At 35.8% G+C, this 17,964-nt stretch overlaps 66 non-coding genes across 66 annotated transcripts; all 66 read left to right on the top strand.

Moving 5' to 3' along the window:
- Positions 1–118: 118 nt before the first annotated feature.
- Trnav-uac (transfer RNA valine (anticodon UAC)) lies at positions 119–191 on the top strand. Its single transcript has one exon. It is a non-coding gene; the product is annotated as a tRNA-Val (tRNA).
- Positions 192–319: 128 nt separating this feature from the next.
- On the top strand, positions 320–392 carry Trnav-uac (transfer RNA valine (anticodon UAC)). The gene has a single exon. It is a non-coding gene; the product is annotated as a tRNA-Val (tRNA).
- Positions 393–520: 128 nt separating this feature from the next.
- Positions 521–593, top strand: Trnav-uac (transfer RNA valine (anticodon UAC)). The gene has a single exon. It is a non-coding gene; the product is annotated as a tRNA-Val (tRNA).
- Positions 594–721: 128 nt separating this feature from the next.
- Positions 722–794, top strand: Trnav-uac (transfer RNA valine (anticodon UAC)). Its single transcript has one exon. It is a non-coding gene; the product is annotated as a tRNA-Val (tRNA).
- A 128-nt stretch (positions 795–922) lies between these two features.
- On the top strand, positions 923–995 carry Trnav-uac (transfer RNA valine (anticodon UAC)). Its single transcript has one exon. It is a non-coding gene; the product is annotated as a tRNA-Val (tRNA).
- A 128-nt stretch (positions 996–1,123) lies between these two features.
- Positions 1,124–1,196, top strand: Trnav-uac (transfer RNA valine (anticodon UAC)). Its single transcript has one exon. It is a non-coding gene; the product is annotated as a tRNA-Val (tRNA).
- A 128-nt stretch (positions 1,197–1,324) lies between these two features.
- Positions 1,325–1,397, top strand: Trnav-uac (transfer RNA valine (anticodon UAC)). Its single transcript has one exon. It is a non-coding gene; the product is annotated as a tRNA-Val (tRNA).
- A 128-nt stretch (positions 1,398–1,525) lies between these two features.
- Positions 1,526–1,598, top strand: Trnav-uac (transfer RNA valine (anticodon UAC)). The gene has a single exon. It is a non-coding gene; the product is annotated as a tRNA-Val (tRNA).
- Positions 1,599–2,128: 530 nt separating this feature from the next.
- On the top strand, positions 2,129–2,201 carry Trnav-uac (transfer RNA valine (anticodon UAC)). The gene has a single exon. It is a non-coding gene; the product is annotated as a tRNA-Val (tRNA).
- A 128-nt stretch (positions 2,202–2,329) lies between these two features.
- On the top strand, positions 2,330–2,402 carry Trnav-uac (transfer RNA valine (anticodon UAC)). The gene has a single exon. It is a non-coding gene; the product is annotated as a tRNA-Val (tRNA).
- A 128-nt stretch (positions 2,403–2,530) lies between these two features.
- Trnav-uac (transfer RNA valine (anticodon UAC)) lies at positions 2,531–2,603 on the top strand. The gene has a single exon. It is a non-coding gene; the product is annotated as a tRNA-Val (tRNA).
- Positions 2,604–2,731: 128 nt separating this feature from the next.
- On the top strand, positions 2,732–2,804 carry Trnav-uac (transfer RNA valine (anticodon UAC)). Its single transcript has one exon. It is a non-coding gene; the product is annotated as a tRNA-Val (tRNA).
- A 127-nt stretch (positions 2,805–2,931) lies between these two features.
- Trnav-uac (transfer RNA valine (anticodon UAC)) lies at positions 2,932–3,004 on the top strand. The gene has a single exon. It is a non-coding gene; the product is annotated as a tRNA-Val (tRNA).
- Positions 3,005–3,132: 128 nt separating this feature from the next.
- On the top strand, positions 3,133–3,205 carry Trnav-uac (transfer RNA valine (anticodon UAC)). The gene has a single exon. It is a non-coding gene; the product is annotated as a tRNA-Val (tRNA).
- A 128-nt stretch (positions 3,206–3,333) lies between these two features.
- Positions 3,334–3,406, top strand: Trnav-uac (transfer RNA valine (anticodon UAC)). Its single transcript has one exon. It is a non-coding gene; the product is annotated as a tRNA-Val (tRNA).
- A 128-nt stretch (positions 3,407–3,534) lies between these two features.
- On the top strand, positions 3,535–3,607 carry Trnav-uac (transfer RNA valine (anticodon UAC)). Its single transcript has one exon. It is a non-coding gene; the product is annotated as a tRNA-Val (tRNA).
- A 128-nt stretch (positions 3,608–3,735) lies between these two features.
- Trnav-uac (transfer RNA valine (anticodon UAC)) lies at positions 3,736–3,808 on the top strand. The gene has a single exon. It is a non-coding gene; the product is annotated as a tRNA-Val (tRNA).
- Positions 3,809–3,936: 128 nt separating this feature from the next.
- On the top strand, positions 3,937–4,009 carry Trnav-uac (transfer RNA valine (anticodon UAC)). The gene has a single exon. It is a non-coding gene; the product is annotated as a tRNA-Val (tRNA).
- Positions 4,010–4,338: 329 nt separating this feature from the next.
- Positions 4,339–4,411, top strand: Trnav-uac (transfer RNA valine (anticodon UAC)). Its single transcript has one exon. It is a non-coding gene; the product is annotated as a tRNA-Val (tRNA).
- Positions 4,412–4,539: 128 nt separating this feature from the next.
- On the top strand, positions 4,540–4,612 carry Trnag-ucc (transfer RNA glycine (anticodon UCC)). Its single transcript has one exon. It is a non-coding gene; the product is annotated as a tRNA-Gly (tRNA).
- Positions 4,613–5,142: 530 nt separating this feature from the next.
- On the top strand, positions 5,143–5,215 carry Trnav-uac (transfer RNA valine (anticodon UAC)). The gene has a single exon. It is a non-coding gene; the product is annotated as a tRNA-Val (tRNA).
- Positions 5,216–5,342: 127 nt separating this feature from the next.
- Positions 5,343–5,415, top strand: Trnav-uac (transfer RNA valine (anticodon UAC)). The gene has a single exon. It is a non-coding gene; the product is annotated as a tRNA-Val (tRNA).
- Positions 5,416–5,543: 128 nt separating this feature from the next.
- Trnav-uac (transfer RNA valine (anticodon UAC)) lies at positions 5,544–5,616 on the top strand. Its single transcript has one exon. It is a non-coding gene; the product is annotated as a tRNA-Val (tRNA).
- A 128-nt stretch (positions 5,617–5,744) lies between these two features.
- Positions 5,745–5,817, top strand: Trnav-uac (transfer RNA valine (anticodon UAC)). Its single transcript has one exon. It is a non-coding gene; the product is annotated as a tRNA-Val (tRNA).
- Positions 5,818–5,945: 128 nt separating this feature from the next.
- Positions 5,946–6,018, top strand: Trnav-uac (transfer RNA valine (anticodon UAC)). The gene has a single exon. It is a non-coding gene; the product is annotated as a tRNA-Val (tRNA).
- A 329-nt stretch (positions 6,019–6,347) lies between these two features.
- Trnav-uac (transfer RNA valine (anticodon UAC)) lies at positions 6,348–6,420 on the top strand. Its single transcript has one exon. It is a non-coding gene; the product is annotated as a tRNA-Val (tRNA).
- Positions 6,421–6,548: 128 nt separating this feature from the next.
- Positions 6,549–6,621, top strand: Trnag-ucc (transfer RNA glycine (anticodon UCC)). Its single transcript has one exon. It is a non-coding gene; the product is annotated as a tRNA-Gly (tRNA).
- A 329-nt stretch (positions 6,622–6,950) lies between these two features.
- Trnav-uac (transfer RNA valine (anticodon UAC)) lies at positions 6,951–7,023 on the top strand. The gene has a single exon. It is a non-coding gene; the product is annotated as a tRNA-Val (tRNA).
- Positions 7,024–7,151: 128 nt separating this feature from the next.
- Positions 7,152–7,224, top strand: Trnav-uac (transfer RNA valine (anticodon UAC)). Its single transcript has one exon. It is a non-coding gene; the product is annotated as a tRNA-Val (tRNA).
- A 128-nt stretch (positions 7,225–7,352) lies between these two features.
- Positions 7,353–7,425, top strand: Trnav-uac (transfer RNA valine (anticodon UAC)). Its single transcript has one exon. It is a non-coding gene; the product is annotated as a tRNA-Val (tRNA).
- Positions 7,426–7,552: 127 nt separating this feature from the next.
- Trnav-uac (transfer RNA valine (anticodon UAC)) lies at positions 7,553–7,625 on the top strand. Its single transcript has one exon. It is a non-coding gene; the product is annotated as a tRNA-Val (tRNA).
- Positions 7,626–7,954: 329 nt separating this feature from the next.
- Positions 7,955–8,027, top strand: Trnag-ucc (transfer RNA glycine (anticodon UCC)). Its single transcript has one exon. It is a non-coding gene; the product is annotated as a tRNA-Gly (tRNA).
- A 329-nt stretch (positions 8,028–8,356) lies between these two features.
- On the top strand, positions 8,357–8,429 carry Trnav-uac (transfer RNA valine (anticodon UAC)). The gene has a single exon. It is a non-coding gene; the product is annotated as a tRNA-Val (tRNA).
- Positions 8,430–8,557: 128 nt separating this feature from the next.
- Trnav-uac (transfer RNA valine (anticodon UAC)) lies at positions 8,558–8,630 on the top strand. The gene has a single exon. It is a non-coding gene; the product is annotated as a tRNA-Val (tRNA).
- Positions 8,631–8,758: 128 nt separating this feature from the next.
- On the top strand, positions 8,759–8,831 carry Trnav-uac (transfer RNA valine (anticodon UAC)). The gene has a single exon. It is a non-coding gene; the product is annotated as a tRNA-Val (tRNA).
- A 128-nt stretch (positions 8,832–8,959) lies between these two features.
- Trnag-ucc (transfer RNA glycine (anticodon UCC)) lies at positions 8,960–9,032 on the top strand. Its single transcript has one exon. It is a non-coding gene; the product is annotated as a tRNA-Gly (tRNA).
- A 329-nt stretch (positions 9,033–9,361) lies between these two features.
- On the top strand, positions 9,362–9,434 carry Trnav-uac (transfer RNA valine (anticodon UAC)). The gene has a single exon. It is a non-coding gene; the product is annotated as a tRNA-Val (tRNA).
- A 128-nt stretch (positions 9,435–9,562) lies between these two features.
- Positions 9,563–9,635, top strand: Trnav-uac (transfer RNA valine (anticodon UAC)). The gene has a single exon. It is a non-coding gene; the product is annotated as a tRNA-Val (tRNA).
- A 128-nt stretch (positions 9,636–9,763) lies between these two features.
- On the top strand, positions 9,764–9,836 carry Trnav-uac (transfer RNA valine (anticodon UAC)). The gene has a single exon. It is a non-coding gene; the product is annotated as a tRNA-Val (tRNA).
- A 128-nt stretch (positions 9,837–9,964) lies between these two features.
- Positions 9,965–10,037, top strand: Trnav-uac (transfer RNA valine (anticodon UAC)). Its single transcript has one exon. It is a non-coding gene; the product is annotated as a tRNA-Val (tRNA).
- Positions 10,038–10,366: 329 nt separating this feature from the next.
- Trnav-uac (transfer RNA valine (anticodon UAC)) lies at positions 10,367–10,439 on the top strand. Its single transcript has one exon. It is a non-coding gene; the product is annotated as a tRNA-Val (tRNA).
- A 128-nt stretch (positions 10,440–10,567) lies between these two features.
- Trnav-uac (transfer RNA valine (anticodon UAC)) lies at positions 10,568–10,640 on the top strand. The gene has a single exon. It is a non-coding gene; the product is annotated as a tRNA-Val (tRNA).
- A 127-nt stretch (positions 10,641–10,767) lies between these two features.
- Trnav-uac (transfer RNA valine (anticodon UAC)) lies at positions 10,768–10,840 on the top strand. The gene has a single exon. It is a non-coding gene; the product is annotated as a tRNA-Val (tRNA).
- A 128-nt stretch (positions 10,841–10,968) lies between these two features.
- Trnag-ucc (transfer RNA glycine (anticodon UCC)) lies at positions 10,969–11,041 on the top strand. The gene has a single exon. It is a non-coding gene; the product is annotated as a tRNA-Gly (tRNA).
- Positions 11,042–11,571: 530 nt separating this feature from the next.
- Positions 11,572–11,644, top strand: Trnav-uac (transfer RNA valine (anticodon UAC)). The gene has a single exon. It is a non-coding gene; the product is annotated as a tRNA-Val (tRNA).
- Positions 11,645–11,772: 128 nt separating this feature from the next.
- Trnav-uac (transfer RNA valine (anticodon UAC)) lies at positions 11,773–11,845 on the top strand. Its single transcript has one exon. It is a non-coding gene; the product is annotated as a tRNA-Val (tRNA).
- A 329-nt stretch (positions 11,846–12,174) lies between these two features.
- Positions 12,175–12,247, top strand: Trnav-uac (transfer RNA valine (anticodon UAC)). Its single transcript has one exon. It is a non-coding gene; the product is annotated as a tRNA-Val (tRNA).
- Positions 12,248–12,375: 128 nt separating this feature from the next.
- Trnav-uac (transfer RNA valine (anticodon UAC)) lies at positions 12,376–12,448 on the top strand. Its single transcript has one exon. It is a non-coding gene; the product is annotated as a tRNA-Val (tRNA).
- Positions 12,449–12,576: 128 nt separating this feature from the next.
- Trnav-uac (transfer RNA valine (anticodon UAC)) lies at positions 12,577–12,649 on the top strand. The gene has a single exon. It is a non-coding gene; the product is annotated as a tRNA-Val (tRNA).
- Positions 12,650–12,777: 128 nt separating this feature from the next.
- Trnav-uac (transfer RNA valine (anticodon UAC)) lies at positions 12,778–12,850 on the top strand. Its single transcript has one exon. It is a non-coding gene; the product is annotated as a tRNA-Val (tRNA).
- Positions 12,851–13,179: 329 nt separating this feature from the next.
- On the top strand, positions 13,180–13,252 carry Trnav-uac (transfer RNA valine (anticodon UAC)). Its single transcript has one exon. It is a non-coding gene; the product is annotated as a tRNA-Val (tRNA).
- Positions 13,253–13,380: 128 nt separating this feature from the next.
- Positions 13,381–13,453, top strand: Trnag-ucc (transfer RNA glycine (anticodon UCC)). Its single transcript has one exon. It is a non-coding gene; the product is annotated as a tRNA-Gly (tRNA).
- Positions 13,454–13,782: 329 nt separating this feature from the next.
- On the top strand, positions 13,783–13,855 carry Trnav-uac (transfer RNA valine (anticodon UAC)). The gene has a single exon. It is a non-coding gene; the product is annotated as a tRNA-Val (tRNA).
- A 128-nt stretch (positions 13,856–13,983) lies between these two features.
- Positions 13,984–14,056, top strand: Trnav-uac (transfer RNA valine (anticodon UAC)). The gene has a single exon. It is a non-coding gene; the product is annotated as a tRNA-Val (tRNA).
- Positions 14,057–14,184: 128 nt separating this feature from the next.
- Trnav-uac (transfer RNA valine (anticodon UAC)) lies at positions 14,185–14,257 on the top strand. The gene has a single exon. It is a non-coding gene; the product is annotated as a tRNA-Val (tRNA).
- A 128-nt stretch (positions 14,258–14,385) lies between these two features.
- Positions 14,386–14,458, top strand: Trnav-uac (transfer RNA valine (anticodon UAC)). The gene has a single exon. It is a non-coding gene; the product is annotated as a tRNA-Val (tRNA).
- Positions 14,459–14,786: 328 nt separating this feature from the next.
- Trnav-uac (transfer RNA valine (anticodon UAC)) lies at positions 14,787–14,859 on the top strand. Its single transcript has one exon. It is a non-coding gene; the product is annotated as a tRNA-Val (tRNA).
- A 128-nt stretch (positions 14,860–14,987) lies between these two features.
- On the top strand, positions 14,988–15,060 carry Trnav-uac (transfer RNA valine (anticodon UAC)). Its single transcript has one exon. It is a non-coding gene; the product is annotated as a tRNA-Val (tRNA).
- A 529-nt stretch (positions 15,061–15,589) lies between these two features.
- On the top strand, positions 15,590–15,662 carry Trnav-uac (transfer RNA valine (anticodon UAC)). Its single transcript has one exon. It is a non-coding gene; the product is annotated as a tRNA-Val (tRNA).
- Positions 15,663–16,191: 529 nt separating this feature from the next.
- Trnav-uac (transfer RNA valine (anticodon UAC)) lies at positions 16,192–16,264 on the top strand. Its single transcript has one exon. It is a non-coding gene; the product is annotated as a tRNA-Val (tRNA).
- Positions 16,265–16,392: 128 nt separating this feature from the next.
- On the top strand, positions 16,393–16,465 carry Trnav-uac (transfer RNA valine (anticodon UAC)). Its single transcript has one exon. It is a non-coding gene; the product is annotated as a tRNA-Val (tRNA).
- A 128-nt stretch (positions 16,466–16,593) lies between these two features.
- Positions 16,594–16,666, top strand: Trnav-uac (transfer RNA valine (anticodon UAC)). The gene has a single exon. It is a non-coding gene; the product is annotated as a tRNA-Val (tRNA).
- A 329-nt stretch (positions 16,667–16,995) lies between these two features.
- Trnav-uac (transfer RNA valine (anticodon UAC)) lies at positions 16,996–17,068 on the top strand. The gene has a single exon. It is a non-coding gene; the product is annotated as a tRNA-Val (tRNA).
- A 128-nt stretch (positions 17,069–17,196) lies between these two features.
- Trnav-uac (transfer RNA valine (anticodon UAC)) lies at positions 17,197–17,269 on the top strand. Its single transcript has one exon. It is a non-coding gene; the product is annotated as a tRNA-Val (tRNA).
- Positions 17,270–17,598: 329 nt separating this feature from the next.
- Trnav-uac (transfer RNA valine (anticodon UAC)) lies at positions 17,599–17,671 on the top strand. Its single transcript has one exon. It is a non-coding gene; the product is annotated as a tRNA-Val (tRNA).
- Positions 17,672–17,799: 128 nt separating this feature from the next.
- On the top strand, positions 17,800–17,871 carry Trnav-uac (transfer RNA valine (anticodon UAC)). Its single transcript has one exon. It is a non-coding gene; the product is annotated as a tRNA-Val (tRNA).
- The last annotated feature ends 93 nt before the right edge of the window (positions 17,872–17,964 follow it).

Below are 17,964 nucleotides of genomic sequence, written 5' to 3' on the forward strand. Positions count from 1 at the left end.
TCTTTATCTAAACTGTTACATTGAAAAAATACCCAAATTTCTTTGGAAATCATTACCTTTCCATTGTTTTGGATACAAATTAATCAACTTTTAGATAAAACTCTCTATACCTAGTAACGGTTCTGTGGTGTAGTGGTTATCACATCTGCTTTACACGCAGAAAGTCGCGAGTTCGAACCTCGCCGGAACCTATGCTTTTATCTTTATCTAAACTGTTACATTGAAAAAATACCCAAATTTCTTTGGAAATCATTACCTTTCCATTGTTTTGGATACAAATTAATCAACTTTTAGATAAAACTCTCTATAACTTGGTAACGGTTCTGTGGTGTAGTGGTTATCACATCTGCTTTACACGCAGAAAGTCGCGAGTTCGAACCTCGCCGGAACCTATGCTTTTATCTTTATCTAAACTGTTACATTGAAAAAATACCCAAATTTCTTTGGAAATCATTACCTTTCCATTGTTTTGGATACAAATTAATCAACTTTTAGATAAAACTCTCTCTAACTTGGTAACGGTTCTGTGGTGTAGTGGTTATCACATCTGCTTTACACGCAGAAAGTCGCGAGTTCGAACCTCGCCGGAACCTATGCTTTTATCTTTATCTAAACTGTTACATTGAAAAAATACCCAAATTTCTTTGGAAATCATTACCTTTCCATTGTTTTGGATACAAATTAATCAACTTTTAGATAAAACTCTCTATACCTTGGTAACGGTTCTGTGGTGTAGTTGTTATCACATCTGCTTTACACGCAGAAAGTCGCGAGTTCGAACCTCGCCGGAACCTATGCTTTTATCTTTATCTTAACTGTTACATTGAAAAAATACCCAAATTTCTTTGGAAATCATTACCTTTCCATTGTTCTGGATACAAATTAATCAACTTTTAGATAAAACTCTCTATACCTTGGTAACGGTTCTGTGGTGTAGTGGTTATCACATCTGCTTTACACGCAGAAAGTCGCGAGATCGAACCTCGCCGGAACCTATGCTTTTATCTTTATCGTAACTGTTACATTGAAAAAATACCCAAATTTCTTTGGAAATCATTACCTTTCCATTGTTTTGGATACAAATTAATCAACTTTTAGATAAAACTCTCTATACCTTGGCAACGGTTCTGTGGTGTAGTGGTTATCACATCTGCTTTACACGCAGAAAGTCGCGAGTTCGAACCTCGCCGGAACCTCTGCTTTTATCTTTATCTAAACTGTTACATTGAAAAAATACCCAAATTTCTTTGGAAATCATTACCTTTCCATTGTTTTGGATACAAATTAATCAACTTTTAGATAAAACTCTCTATACCTTGGTAACGGTTCTGTGGTGTAGTCGTTATCACATCTGCTTTACACGCAGAAAGTCGCGAGTTCGAACCTCGCCGGAACCTATGCTTTTATCTTTATCTAAACTGTTACATTGAAAAAATACCCAAATTTCTTTGGAAATCATTACCGTTCCATTGTTTTGGATACAAATTCATCAACTTTTAGATGAAACTCTCTATACCTTGGTAACGGTTCTGTGGTGTAGTGGTTATTACATCTGCTTTACACGCAGAAAGTCGCGAGTTCGAACTTCGCCGGAACCTATGATTTTATCTTTATCTAAACTGTTACATTGAAAAAATACCCAAATTTCTTTGGAAATCATTACCATTCCATTGGTTTGGATACAAATTAATCAACTTTTAGATAAAACTCTCTTTACCTTGGTAACGGTTCTGTGTTGTAGTGGTTATCACATCTGCTTTACACGCAGAAAGTCGCGAGATCGGACCTACCCGGAACCTATGCTTTTATCTTTATCTAAACTGTTACATTGAAAAAATACCCAAATTTCTTTGGAAATCATTACCTTTCCATTGTTTTGGATACAAATTAATCAACTTTTAGATAAAACTCTCTATACCTTGGTAACGGTTCTGTGGTGTAGTGGTTATCACATCTCATTTACACGCAGAAAGTCGCGAGATCGAACCTTTCCGGAAGCTATGCTTTTATCTTTATCTAAACTGTTACATTGAAAAAATACCCAAATTTCTTTGGAAATCATTACCTTTCCATTGTTTTGGATACAAATTAATCAACTTTTAGATAAAACTCTCTATACCTTGGTAACGGTTCTGTGGTGTAGTGGTTATCACATCTGCTTTACACGCAGAAAGTCGCGAGTTCGAACCTCGCCGGAACCTATGCTTTTATCTTTATCTAAACTGTTACATTGAAAAAATACCAAAATTTCTTTGGAAATCATTACCTTTCCATTGTTTTGGATACAAATTAATCAACTTTTAGATAAAACTCTCTATACCTTGGTAACGGTTCTGTGGTGTAGTCGTTATCACATCTGCTTTACACGCAGAAAGTCGCGAGATCGAACCTCGCCGGAACCTATGCTTTTATCTTTATCTAAACTGTTACATTGACAAAATACCCAAATTTCTTTGGAAATCATTACCTTTCCATTGTTTTGGATACAAATTAATCAACTTTTAGATAAAACTCTCTATACCTTGGTAACGGTTCTGTGGTGTAGTGGTTATCACATCTGCTTTACACGCAGAAAGTCGCGATATCGAACCTCGCCGGAACCTATGCTTTTATCTTTATCTAAAGTGTTACATTGAAAAAATACCCAAATTTCTTTGGAAATCATTACCTTTCCATTGTTTTGGATACAAATTAATCAACTTTTAGATAAAACTCTCTATACCATGGTAACGGTTCTGTGGTGTAGTGGTTATCACATCTTCTTTACACGCAGAAAGTCGCGAGTTCGAACCTCGCCGGAACCTATGCTTTTATCTTTATCTAAACTGTTACATTGAAAAAATACCCAAATTTCTTTGGAAATCATTACCTTTCCATTGTTTTGGATACAAATTAATCAACTTTTAGATAAAACTCTCTATACCTAGTAACGGTTCTGTGGTGTAGTGGTTATCACATCTGCTTTACACGCAGAAAGTCGCGAGTTCGAACCTCGCCGGAACCTATGCTTTTATCTTTATCTAAACTGTTACATTGAAAAAATACCCAAATTTCTTTGGAAATCATTACCTTTCCATTGTTTTGGATACAAATTAATCAACTTTTAGATAAAACTCTCTATAACTTGGTAACGGTTCTGTGGTGTAGTGGTTATCACATCTGCTTTACACGCAGAAAGTCGCGAGTTCGAACCTCGCCGGAACCTATGCTTTTATCTTTATCTAAACTGTTACATTGAAAAAATACCCAAATTTCTTTGGAAATCATTACCTTTCCATTGTTTTGGATACAAATTAATCAACTTTTAGATAAAACTCTCTCTAACTTGGTAACGGTTCTGTGGTGTAGTGGTTATCACATCTGCTTTACACGCAGAAAGTCGCGAGTTCGAACCTCGCCGGAACCTATGCTTTTATCTTTATCTAAACTGTTACATTGAAAAAATACCAAAATTTCTTTGGAAATCATTACCTTTCCATTGTTTTGGATACAAATTAATCAACTTCTAGATAAAACTCTCTATACCTTGGTAACGGTTCTGTGGTGTAGTGGTTATCACATCTGCTTTACACGCAGAAAGTCGCGAGATCGAACCTCGCCGGAACCTATGCTTTTATCTTTATCTAAACTGTTACATTGAAAAAATACCCAAATTTCTTTGGAAATCATTACCTTTCCATTGTTTTGGATACAAATTAATCAACTTTTAGATAAAACTCTCTATACCTTGGTAACGGTTCTGTGGTGTAGTGGTTATCCCATCTGCTTTACACGCAGAAAGTCGCGAGTTCGAACCTCGCCGGAACCTATGCTTTTATCTTTATCTAAACTGTTACATTGAAAAAATACCCAAATTTCTTTGGAAATCATTACCTTTCCATTGTTTTGGATACAAATTAATCAACTTTTAGATAAAACTCTCTATACCTTGGTAACGGTTCTGTGGTGTAGTGGTTATCACATCTGCTTTACAGGAAGAAAGTCGCGAGTTCGAACCTCGCCGGAACCTATGATTTTATCTTTATCTAAACTGTTACATTGAAAAAATACTCAAATTTCTTTGGAAATCATTACCATTCCATTGTTTTGGATACAAATTAATCAACTTTTAGATAAAACTCTCTTTACCTTGGTAACGGTTCTGTGGTGTAGTGGTTATCACATCTGCTTTACACGCAGAAAGTCGCGAGATCGAACCTACCCGGAACCTATGCTTTTATCCTTATCTAAACTGTTACATTGAAAAAATACCCAAATTTCTTTGGAAATCATTACCTTTCCATTGTTTTGGATACAAATTAATCAACTTTTAGATAAAACTCTCTATACCTTGGTAACGGTTCTGTGGTGTAGTGGTTATCACATCTGCTTTACACGCAGAAAGTCGCGAGATCGAACCTCGCCGGAACCTATGCTTTTATCTTTATCTAAACTGTTACATTGAAAAAATACCCAAATTTCTTTGGAAATCATTACCTTTCCATTGTTTTGGATACAAATTAATCAACTTTTAGATAAAACTCTCTATACCTTGGTAACGGTTCTGTAGTGTAGTGGTTATCACATCTGCTTTCCACGCAGAAAGTCGCGAGATCGAACCTCGCCGGAACCTATGCTTTTATCTTTATCTAAACTGTTACATTGAAAAAATACCCAAATTTCTTTGGAAATCATTACCTTTCCATTGTTTTGGATACAAATTAATCAACTTTTAGATAAAACTCTCTATACCTTGGTAACGGTTCTGTGGTGTAGTGGTTATCACATCTGCTTTACACGCAGAAAGTCGCGAGTTCGAACCTACCCGGAACCTATGCTTTTATCTTTATCTAAACTGTTACATTGAAAAAATACCCAAATTTCTTTGGAAATCATTACGTTTCCATTGCTTTGGATACAAATTAATCAACTTTTAGATAAAACTCTCTATACCTTGGTAACGGTTCTGTGGTGTAGTGGTTATCACATCTGCTTTACACGCAGAAAGTCGCGAGATTTAACCTCGCCGGAACCTATGCTTTTATCTTTATCTAAACTGTTACATTGAAAAAATACCCAAATTTCTTTGGAAATCATTACCTTTCCATTGTTTTGGATACAAATTAATCAACTTTTAGATAAAACTCTCTATACAATGATAACGGTTCTGTGGTGTAGTGGTTATCACATCTGCTTTACACGCAGAAAGTCGCGAGTTCGAACCTCGCCGGAACCTATGCTTTTATCTTTATCTAAACTGTTACATTGAAAAAATACCCAAATTTCTTTGGAAATCATTACCTTTCCATTGTTTTGGATACAAATTAATCAACTTTTAGATAAAACTCTCTATACCTAGTAACGGTTCTGTGGTGTAGTGGTTATCACATCTGCTTTACACGCAGAAAGTCGCGAGTTCGAACCTCGCCGGAACCTATGCTTTTATCTTTATCTAAACTGTTACATTGAAAAAATACCCAAATTTCTTTGGAAATCATTACCTTTCCATTGTTTTGGATACAAATTAATCAACTTTTAGATAAAACTCTCTATACCTTGGTAACGGTTCTGTGGTGTAGTGGTTAGCACATCTGCTTTACACGCAGAAAGTCGCGAGATCGAACCTCGCCGGAACGTATGCTTTTATATTTATCTAAACTGTTACATTGAAAAAATACCCAAATTTCTTTGGAAATCATTACCTTTCCATTGTTTTGGATACAAATTAATCAACTTTTAGATAAAACTCTCTATACCTTGGTAACGGTTCTGTGGTGTAGTGGTTATCACATCTGCTTTACACGCAGAAAGTCGCGAGTTCGAACCTCGCCGGAACCTATGCTTTTATCTTTATCTAAACGGTTACATTGAAAAAATACCCAAATTTCTTTGGAAATCATTACCTTTCCATTGTTTTGGATACAAATTAATCAACTTTTAGATAAAACTCTCTATACCTTGGTAACGGTTCTGTGGTGTAGTGGTTATCACATCTGCTTTACACGCAGAAAGTCGCGAGTTCGAACCTCGCCGGAACCTATGCTTTTATCTTTATCTAAACTGGTACATTGAAAAAATACCCAAATTTCTTTGGAAATCATTACTTTTCCATTGTTTTGGATACAAATTAATCAACTTTTAGATAAAACTCTCTATACCTTGGTAACGGATCTGTGGTGTAGTGGTTATCACATCTGCTTTACACGCAGAAAGTCGCGAGTTCTAACCTCGCCGGAACCTATGCTTTTATCTTTATCTAAACTGTTACATTGAAAAAATACCCAAATTTCTTTGGAAATCATTACCTTTCCATTGTTTTGGATACAAATTAATCAACTTTTATATAAAACTCTCTATACCTTGGTAACGGTTCTGTGGTGTAGTGGTTATCACATCTGCTTTACACGCAGAAAGTCGCGAGTTCGAACCTCGCCGGAACCTATGCTTTTATCTTTATCTAAACTGTTACATTGAAAAAATACCCAAATTTCTTTGGAAATCATTACCTTTCCATTGTTTTGGATACAAATTAATCAACTTTTAGATAAAACTCTCTATACCTTGGTAACGGTTCTGTGGTGGAGTGGTTATCACATCTGCTTTCCGCGCAGAAAGTCGCGAGTTCGAACCTCGCCGGAACCTATGCTTTTATCTTTATCTAAACTGTTACATTGAAAAAATACCCAAATTTCTTTGGAAATGATTACCTTTCCATTGTTTTGGGTACAAATTAATCAACTTTTAGATAAAACTCTCTATACCTTGGTAACGGTTCTGATGTGTAGTGGTTTTTACATCTGCTTTACACGCAGAAAGTCGCGAGGTCGAACGTCGTCGGAACCTATGCTTTTATCTTTATGTAAACTGTTACATTGAAAAAATACCAAAATTTCTATGGAAATCATTACCTTTCCATTGTTTCGGATACAAATTAATCAACTTCTAGATAAAACTCTCTATACCTTGGTAACGGTTCTGTGGTGTAGTGGTTATCACATCTGCTTTACACGAAGAAAGTCGCGAGATCGAACCTCGCCGGAACCTATGCTTTTATTTTTATCGTAACTGTTACATTGAAAAAATACCCAAATTTCTTTGGACATCATTACCTGTCCATTGTTTTGGATACAAATTAATCAACTTTAAGATAAAACTCTCTACACCTTGGTAACGGTTCTGTGGTGTAGTGGTTATCACATCTGCTTTACACGCAGAAAGTCGCGAGTTCGAACCTCGCCGGAACCTATGCTTTTATCTTTATCTAAACTGTTACATTGAAAAAATACCAAAATTTCTTTGGAAATCATTACCTTTCCATTGTTTTGGATACAAATTAATCAACTTTTAGATAAAACTCGCTATAACTTGGTAACGGTTCTGTGCTGTAGTGGTTATTACATCTGCTTTACACGCAGACGGTCGCGAGTTCGAACCTCGCCGGAACCTATGCTTTTATCTTTATCTAAACTGTTACATTGAAAAAATACCCAAATTTCTTTGGAAATCATTACCTTAACTTGTTTTGGATACAAATTAATCAACTTTTTGATAAAACTCTCTATACCTTGGTAGCGGTTCTGTGGTTTAGTGGTTATCACATCTGCTTTACACGCAGAAAGTCGCGAGTTCGAACCTCGCCGGAACCTATGCTTTTATCTTTATCTAAACTGTTACATTGAAAAAATACCCAAATTTCTTTGGAAATCATTACCTTTCCATTGATTTGGATACAAATTAATCAACTTTTAGATAAAACTCTCTATACCTTGGTAACGGTTCTGTGGTTTAGTGGTTATCACATCTGCTGTACAGGCAGAAAGTCGCGAGTTCGAACCTCGCCGGAACCTATGCTTTTATCTTTATCTAAACTGTTACATTGAAAAAATACCCAAATTTCTTTGGAAATCATTACCTTTCCATTGTTTTGGATACAAATTAATCAACTTTTAGATAAAACTCTCTATACCTTGGTAACGGTTCTGTGGTGTAGTGGTTATCACATCTGCTTTCCACGCAGAAAATCGCGAGTTCGAACCTCGCCGGAACCTATGCTTTTATCTTTATCTAAACTGTTACATTGAAAAAATACCAAAATTTCTTTGGAAATGATTACCTTTCCATTGTTTTGGGTACAAATTAATCAACTTTTAGATAAAACTCTCTATACCTTGGTAACGGTTCTGTGGTGTAGTGGTTTTTACATCTGCTTTACACGCAGAAAGTCGCGAGGTCGAACGTCGTCGGAACCTATGCTTTTATCTTTATGTAAACTGTTACATTGAAAAAATACCAAAATTTCTATGGAAATCATTACCTTTCCATTGTTTTGGATACAAATTAATCAACTTCTAGATAAAACTCTCTATACCTTGGTAACGGTTCTGTGGTGTAGTGGTTATCACATCTGCTTTACACGCAGAAAGTCGCGAGATCGAACCTCGCCGGAACCTATGCTTTTATCTTTATCGTAACTGTTACATTGAAAAAATACCAAAATTGCTTTGGAAATAATTACCTTTCCATTGTTTTGGATACAAATTAATCAACTTTTATATAAAACTCTCTATACCTTGGTAACGGTTCTGTGGTGTAGTGGTTATCACATCTGCTTTACACGCAGAAAGTCGCTAGTTCGAACCTCGCCGGAACCTATGCTTTTATCTTTATCTAAACTGTTACATTGAAAAAATACCCAAATTTCTTTGGACATCATTACCTGTCCATTGTTTTGGATACAAATTAATCAACTTTTAGATAAAACTCTCTATACCTTGGTAACGGTTCTGTGGTGTAGTGGTTATCACATCTGCTTTACACGCAGAAAGTCGCGAGTTCGAACCTCGCCGGAACCTATGCTTTTATCTTTATCTAAACTGTTACATTGAAAAAATACCCAAATTTCTTTGGAAATCATTACCTTTCCATTGTTTTGGATACAAATTAATCAACTTTTAGATAAAACTCTCTATACCTTGGTAACGGTTCTGTGGTGGAGTGGTTATCACATCTGCTTTCCACGCAGAAAGTCGCGAGTTCGAACCTCGCCGGAACCTATGCTTTTATCTTTATCTAAACTGTTACATTGAAAAAATACCCAAATTTCTTTGGAAATGATTACCTTTCCATTGTTTTGGGTACAAATTAATCAACTTTTAGATAAAACTCTCTATACCTTGGTAACGGTTCTGATGTGTAGTGGTTTTTACATCTGCTTTACACGCAGAAAGTCGCGAGGTCGAACGTCGTCGGAACCTATGCTTTTATCTTTATGTAAACTGTTACATTGAAAAAATACCAAAATTTCTATGGAAATCATTACCTTTCCATTGTTTCGGATACAAATTAATCAACTTCTAGATAAAACTCTCTATACCTTGGTAACGGTTCTGTGGTGTAGTGGTTATCACATCTGCTTTACACGAAGAAAGTCGCGAGATCGAACCTCGCCGGAACCTATGCTTTTATTTTTATCGTAACTGTTACATTGAAAAAATACCCAAATTTCTTTGGACATCATTACCTGTCCATTGTTTTGGATACAAATTAATCAACTTTAAGATAAAACTCTCTACACCTTGGTAACGGTTCTGTGGTGTAGTGGTTATCACATCTGCTTTACACGCAGAAAGTCGCGAGATCGAACCTCGCCGGAACCTATGCTTTTATCTTTATCGTAACTGTTACATTGAAAAAATACCAAAATTGCTTTGGAAATAATTACCTTTCCATTGTTTTGGATACAAATTAATCAACTTTTATATAAAACTCTCTATACCTTGGGAACGGTTCTGTGGTGTAGTGGTTATCACATCTGCTTTACACGCAGAAAGTCGCTAGTTCGAACCTCGCCGGAACCTATGCTTTTATCTTTATCTAAACTGTTACATTGAAAAAATACCCAAATTTCTTTGGACATCATTACCTGTCCATTGTTTTGGATACAAATTAATCAACTTTTAGATAAAACTCTCTATACCTTGGTAACGGTTCTGTGGTGTAGTGGTTATCACATCTGCTTTACACGCAGAAAGTCGCGAGTTCTAACCTCGCCGGAACCTATGCTTTTATCTTTATCTAAACTGTTACATTGAAAAAATACCCAAATTTCTTTGGAAATCATTACCTTTCCATTGTTTTGGATACAAATTAATCAACTTTTAGATAAAACTCTCTATAACTTGGTAACGGTTCTGTGCTGTAGTGGTTATTACATCTGCTTTACACGGAGACGGTCGCGAGTTCGAACCTCGCCGGAACCTATGCTTTTATCTTTATCTAAACTGTTACATTGAAAAAATACCCAAATTTCTTTGGAAATCATTACCTTTCCATTGTTTTGGATACAAATTAATCAACTTTTATATAAAACTCTCTATACCTTGGTAACGGTTCTGTGGTGTAGTTGTTATCACATCTGCTTTACACGCAGAAAGTCGCGAGTTCGAACCTCGCCGGAACCTATGCTTTTATCTTTATCTAAACTGTTACATTGAAAAAATACCAAAATTTCTTTGGAAATCATTACCTTTCCATTGTTTTGGATACAAATTAATCAACTTTTAGATAAAACTCGCTATAACTTGGTAACGGTTCTGTGCTGTAGTGGTTATTACATCTGCTTTACACGCAGACGGTCGCGAGTTCGAACCTCGCCGGAACCTATGCTTTTATCTTTATCTAAACTGTTACATTGAAAAAATACCCAAATTTCTTTGGAAATCATTACCTTCACTTGTTTTGGATACAAATTAATCAACTTTTTGATAAAACTCTCTATACCTTGGTAGCGGTTCTGTGGTTTAGTGGTTATCACATCTGCTTTACACGCAGAAAGTCGCGAGTTCGAACCTCGCCGGAACCTATGCTTTTATCTTTATCTAAACTGTTACATTGAAAAAATACCCAAATTTCTTTGGAAATCATTACCTTTCCATTGTTTTGGATACAAATTAATCAACTTTTAGATAAAACTCTCTATACCTTGGTAACGGTTCTGTGGTGTAGTGGTTATCACATCTGCTTTCCACGCAGAAAATCGCGAGTTCGAACCTCGCCGGAACCTATGCTTTTATCTTTATCTAAACTGTTACATTGAAAAAATACCAAAATTTCTTTGGAAATGATTACCTTTCCATTGTTTTGGGTACAAATTAATCAACTTTTAGATAAAACTCTCTATACCTTGGTAACGGTTCTGTGGTGTAGTGGTTTTTACATCTGCTTTACACGCAGAAAGTCGCGAGGTCGAACGTCGTCGGAACCTATGCTTTTATCTTTATGTAAACTGTTACATTGAAAAAATACCAAAATTTCTATGGAAATCATTACCTTTCCATTGTTTTGGATACAAATTAATCAACTTCTAGATAAAACTCTCTATACCTTGGTAACGGTTCTGTGGTGTAGTGGTTATCACATCTGCTTTACACGCAGAAAGTCGCGAGATTTAACCTCGCCGGAACCTATGCTTTTATCTTTATCGTAACTGTTACATTGAAAAAATACCAAAATTGCTTTGGAAATAATTACCTTTCCATTGTTTTGGATACAAATTAATCAACTTTTATATAAAACTCTCTATACCTTGGTAACGGTTCTGTGGTGTAGTGGTTATCACATCTGCTTTACACGCAGAAAGTCGCTAGTTCGAACCTCGCCGGAACCTATGCTTTTATCTTTATCTAAACTGTTACATTGAAAAAATACCCAAATTTCTTTGGACATCATTACCTGTCCATTGTTTTGGATACAAATTAATCAACTTTTAGATAAAACTCTCTATACCTTGGTAACGGTTCTGTGGTGTAGTGGTTATCACATCTGCTTTACACGCAGAAAGTCGCGAGTTCTAACCTCGCCGGAACCTATGCTTTTATCTTTATCTAAACTGTTACATTGAAAAAATACCCAAATTTCTTTGGAAATCATTACCTTTCCATTGTTTTGGATACAAATTAATCAACTTTTAGATAAAACTCTCTATAACTTGGTAACAGTTCTGTGCTGTAGTGGTTATTACATCTGCTTTACACGCAGACGGTCGCGAGTTCGAACCTCGCCGGAACCTATGCTTTTATCTTTATCTAAACTGTTACATTGAAAAAATACCAAAATTTCTTTGGAAATCATTACCTTTCCATTGTTTTGGATACAAATTAATCAACTTTTATATAAAACTCTCTATACCTTGGTAACGGTTCTGTGGTGTAGTTGTTATCACATCTGCTTTACACGCAGAAAGTCGCGAGTTCGAACCTCGCCGGAACCTATGCTTTTATCTTTATCTAAACTGTTACATTGAAAAAATACCCAAATTTCTTTGGAAATCATTACCGTTCCATTGATTTGGATACACATTCATCAACTTTTAGATAAAACTCTCTATACCTTGGTAACGGTTCTGTGGTGTAGTGGTTATCACATCTGCTTTACACGCAGAAAGTCGCGAGTTCGAACCTCGCCGGAACCTATGCTTTTATCTTTATCTAAACTGTTACATTGAAAAAATACCCAAATTTCTTTGGAAATCATTACCTTTCCATTGTTTTGGATACAAATTAATCAACTTGTAGATAAAACTCTCCATACCCTTGTAACGGTTCTGTGGTGTAGTGGTTATCACATCTGCTTTACACGCGGAAAGTCGCGAGATCGAACCTCGCCGGAACCTATGCTTTTATCTTTATCTAAACTGTTACATTGAAAAAATACCCAAATTTCTTTGGAAATCATTACCTTTCCATTGTTTTGGATACAAATTAATCAACTTTTAGATAAAACTCTCTATGCCTTGGTAACGGTTCTGTGGTGTAGTGGTTATCACATCTGCTTTACACGCAGAAAGTCGCGAGTTCGAACCTCGCCGGAACCTGTGCTTTTATCTTTATCGTAACTGTTACATTGAAAAAATACACAAATTTCTTTGGAAATCATTACCTTTCCATTGTTTTGGATACAAATTAATCAACTTTTATATAAAACTCTCTATACCTTGGTAACGGTTCTGTGGTGTAGTTGTTATCACATCTGCTTTACACGCAGAAAGTCGCTAGTTCGAACCTCGCCGGAACCTATGCTTTTATCTTTATCTAAACTGTTACATTGAAAAAATACCCAAATTTCTTTGGAAATCATTACCTTTCCATTGTTCTGGATACAAATTAATCAACTTTTAGATAAAACTCTCTATACCTTGGTAACGGTTCTGTGGTGTAGTGGTTATCACATCTGCTTTACACGCAGAAAATCGCGAGATCGAACCTCGCCGGAACCTATGCTCTTATCTTTATCGTAACTGTTACATTGAAAAAATACCCAAATTTCTTTGGAAATCATTACCTTTCCATTGTTTTGGATACAAATTAATCAACTTTTAGATAAAACTCTCTATACCTTGGTAACGGTTCTGTGGTGGAGTGGTTATCACATCTGCTTTCCACGCAGAAAGTCGCGAGTTCGAACCTCGCCGGAACCTATGCTTTTATCTTTATCTAAACTGTTACATTGAAAAAATACCCAAATTTCTTTGGAAATCATTACCTTTCCATTGTTTTGGGTACAAATTAATCAACTTTTAGATAAAACTCTCTCTGCCTTGGTAACGGTTCTGTGGTGTAGTTGTTATTACATCTGCTTTACACGCAGAAAGTCGCGAGGTCGAACGTCGTCGGAACCTATGCTTTTATCTTTATGTAAACTGTTACATTGAAAAAATACCAAAATTTCTATGGAAATCATTACCTTTCCATTGTTTTGGATACAAATTAATCAACTTTCAGATAACACTCTCTATACCTTGGTAACGGTTCTGTGGTGTAGTGGTTATCACATCTGCTTTACACGCAGAAAGTCGCGAGATCGAACCTCGCCGGAACCTATGCTTTTATCTTTATCGTAACTGTTACATTGAAAAAATACCAAAATTTCTTTGGAAATAATTACCTTTCCATTGTTTTGGATACAAATTAATCAACTTTTAGATAAAACTCTCTATACCTTGGTAACGGTTCTGTGGTGTAGTGGTTATCACATCTGCTTTACACGCAGAAAGTCGCGAGTTCGAACCTCGCCGGAACCTCTGCTTTTATCTTTATCTAAACTGTTACATTGAAAAAATACCCACATTTCTTTGGAAATCATTACCGTTCCATTGTTTTGGATACACATTCATCAACTTTTAGATAAAACTCTCTATACCTTGGTAACAGTTCTGTGGTGTAGTGGTTATTACATCTGCTTTACACGCAGAAAGTCGCGAGTTCGAACCTCGCCGGAACCTATGCTTTTATCTTTATCTAAACTGTTACATTGACAAAATACCCAAATTTCTTTGGAAATCATTACCTTTCCATTGTTTTGGATACAAATTAATCAACTTTTAGATAAAACTCTCTATACCTTGGTAACGGTTCTGTGGTGGAGTGGTTATCACATCTGCTTTACACGCAGAAAATCGCGAGATCGAACCTCGCCGGAACCGGTGCTTTTATCTTTATCGTAACTGTTACATTGAAAAAATACCCAAATTTCTTTGGAAATCATTACCTTTCCATTGTTTTGGATACAAATTAATCAACTTTTAGATAAAACTCTCTACACCTTGGTAACGGTTCTGTGGTGTAGTGCTTATCAAATCTGCTTTACACGCAGAAAGTCGCGAGTGCGAACCTCGCCGGAACCTATGCTTTTATCTTTATCTAAACTGTTACATTGAAAAAATACCCAAATTTCTTTGGAAATCATTACCTTTCCATTGTTTTGGATCAAATTAATCAACTTTTAGATAAAACTCTCTATACCTTGGTAACGGTTCTGTGGTGTAGTGGTTATCACATCTGCTTTACACGAAGAAAGTCGCGAGATCGAACCTCGCCGGAACCTATGCTTTTATTTTTATCGTAACTGTTACATTGAAAAAATACCCAAATTTCTTTGGACATCATTACCTGTCCATTGTTTTGGATACAAATTAATCAACTTTAAGATAAAACTCTCTACACCTTGGTAACGGTTCTGTGGTGTAGTGGTTATCACATCTGCTTTACACGCAGAAAGTCGCGAGTTCGAACCTCGCCGGAACCTATGCTTTTATCTTTATCTAAACTGTTACATTGAAAAAATACCCAAATTTCTTTGGAAATCATTACCTTTCCATTGTTTTGGATACAAATTAATCAACTTTTATATAAAACTCTCTATACCTTGGTAACGGTTCTGTGGTGTAGTGGTTATTACATCTGCTTTACACCCAGAAAGTTGCGAGTTCGAACCTACACGGAACCTATGCTTTTATCTTTATCTAAACTGTTACATTGAAAAAATACCCAAATTTCTTTGGAAATCATTACCTTTCCATTGTTTTGGATACAAATTAATCAACTTTTAGATAAAACTCTCTACACCTTGGTAACGGTTCTGTGGTGTAGTGCTTATCAAATCTGCTTTACACGCAGAAAGTCGCGAGTGCGAACCTCGCCGGAACCTATGCTTTTATCTTTATCTAAACTGTTACATTGAAAAAATACCCAAATTTCTTTGGAAATCATTACCTTTCCATTGTTTTGGATCAAATTAATCAACTTTTAGATAAAACTCTCTATACCTTGGTAACGGTCCTGTGGTGTAGTGGTTATCACATCTGCTTTACACGCAGAAAGTCGCGAGTTCGAACCTCGCCGGAACCTATGCATTTATCTTTATCTAAACTGTTACATTGAAAAAATACCCAAATTTCTTTGGAAATCATTACCTTCACTTGTTTTGGATACAAATTAATCAACTTTTTGATAAAACTCTCTATACCTTGGTAGCCGTTCTGTGGTTTAGTGGTTATCACATCTGCTTTACACGCAGAAAGTCGCGAGTTCGAACCTCGCCGGAACCTATGCTTTTATCTTTATCTAAACTGTTACATTGAAAAAATACCCAAATTTCTTTGGAAATCATTACCTTTCCATTGATTTGGATACAAATTAATCAACTTTTAGATAAAACTCTCTATACCTTGGTAACGGTTCTGTGGTTTAGTGGTTATTACATCTGCTGTACAGGCAGAAAGTCGCGAGTTCGAACCTCGCCGGAACCTATGCTTTTATCTTTATCTTAAATGTTACATTGAAAAAATACCCAAATTTCTTTGGAAATCATTACCTTTCCATTGTTTTTGATACAAATTAGTCAACTTTTAGATAAAACTCTCTACACCTTGGTAACGGTTCTGTGGTGTAGTGGTTATCAAATCTGCTTTACACGCAGAAAGTCGCGAGTTCGAACCTCGCCGGAACCTATGCTTTTGTCTTCACTTTAACTGTTACATTGAAAAAATACCCAAATTTCTTTGGAAATCATTACCTTTCCATTGTTTTGGATACAAATTAATCAACTTTTAGATAAAACTCTCTATACCTTGGTAACGGTTCTGTGGTGTAGTGGTTATCACATCTGCTTTACACGCAGAAAGTCGCGAGTTCGAACCTCGCCGGAAACTATGCTTTTATCTTTATCGAAACTGTTACATTGAAAAAATACCAAAATTTCTTTGGAAATCATTACCTTTCCATTGTTTTGGATACAAATTAATCATTTTTTATATAAAACTCTCTATACCTTGGTAACGGTTCTGTGGTGTAGTGGTTATCACATCTGCTTTACACGCAGAAAGTCGCGAGTTCGAACCTCGCCGGAACCTATGCTTTTATCTTTATCTAAACTGTTACATTGAAAAAATACCCAAATTTCTTTGGAAATCATTACCTTTCCATTGTTTTGGATACAAATTAATCAACTTTTAGATAAAACTCTCTCTGCCTTGGTAACGGTTCTGTGGTGTAGTGGTTATTACATCTGCTTTACACGCAGAAAGTCGCGAGGTCGAACGTCGTCGGAACCTATGCTTTTATCTTTATGTAAACTGTTACATTGAAAAAATACCCAAATTTCTATGGAAATCATTACCTTTCCATTGTTTTGGATACAAATTAATCAACTTCTAGATAAAACTCTCTATACCTTGGTAACGGTTCTGTGGTGTAGTGGTTATCACATCTGCTTTACACGCAGAAAGTCGCGAGATCGAACCTCGCCGGAACCTATGCTTTTATCTTTATCGTAACTGTTACATTGAAAAAATACCAAAATTTCTTTGGAAATAATTACCTTTCCATTGTTTTGGATACAAATTAATCAACTTTTAGATAAAACTCTCTATACCTTGGTAACGGTTCTGTGGTGTAGTGGTTATCACATCTGCTTTACACGCAGAAAGTCGCGAGTTCGAACCTCGCCGGAACCTCTGCTTTTATCTTTATCTAAACTGTTACATTGAAAAAATACCCACATTTCTTTGGAAATCATTACCGTTCCATTGTTTTGGATACACATTCATCAACTTTTAGATAAAACTCTCTATACCTTGGTAACAGTTCTGTGGTGTAGTTGTTATTACATCTGCTTTACACGCAGAAAGTCGCGAGTTCGAACCTCGCCGGAACCTATGCTTTTATCTTTATCTAAACTGTTACATTGACAAAATACCCAAATTTCTTTGGAAATCATTACCTTTCCATTGTTTTGGATACAAATTAATCAACTTTTAGATAAAACTCTCTATACCTTGGTAACGGTTCTGTGGTGGAGTGGTTATCACATCTGCTTTACACGCAGAAAATCGCGAGATCGAACCTCGCCGGAACCGGTGCTTTTATCTTTATCGTAACTGTTACATTGAAAAAATACCCAAATTTCTTTGGAAATCATTACCTTTCCATTGTTTTGGATACAAATTAATCAACTTTTAGATAAAACTTTCTATACCTTGGTAACGGTTCTGTGGTGTAGTGGTTATCACATCTGCTTTACACGCAGAAATCGCGAGTTCGAACCTCGCCGGAACCTATGCTTTTATCTTTATCTAAACTGTTACATTGAAAAAATACCCAAATTTCTTTGGAAATCATTACCTTTCCATTGTTTTGGATACAAATTAAT

The sequence above is a fragment of the Euprymna scolopes genome, chromosome 46 (genome assembly GCF_053919585.1).
Source record: "Euprymna scolopes isolate OS-2025 chromosome 46, ASM5391958v1, whole genome shotgun sequence".
NCBI classification, from domain to species: domain Eukaryota; kingdom Metazoa; phylum Mollusca; class Cephalopoda; order Sepiida; family Sepiolidae; genus Euprymna; species Euprymna scolopes.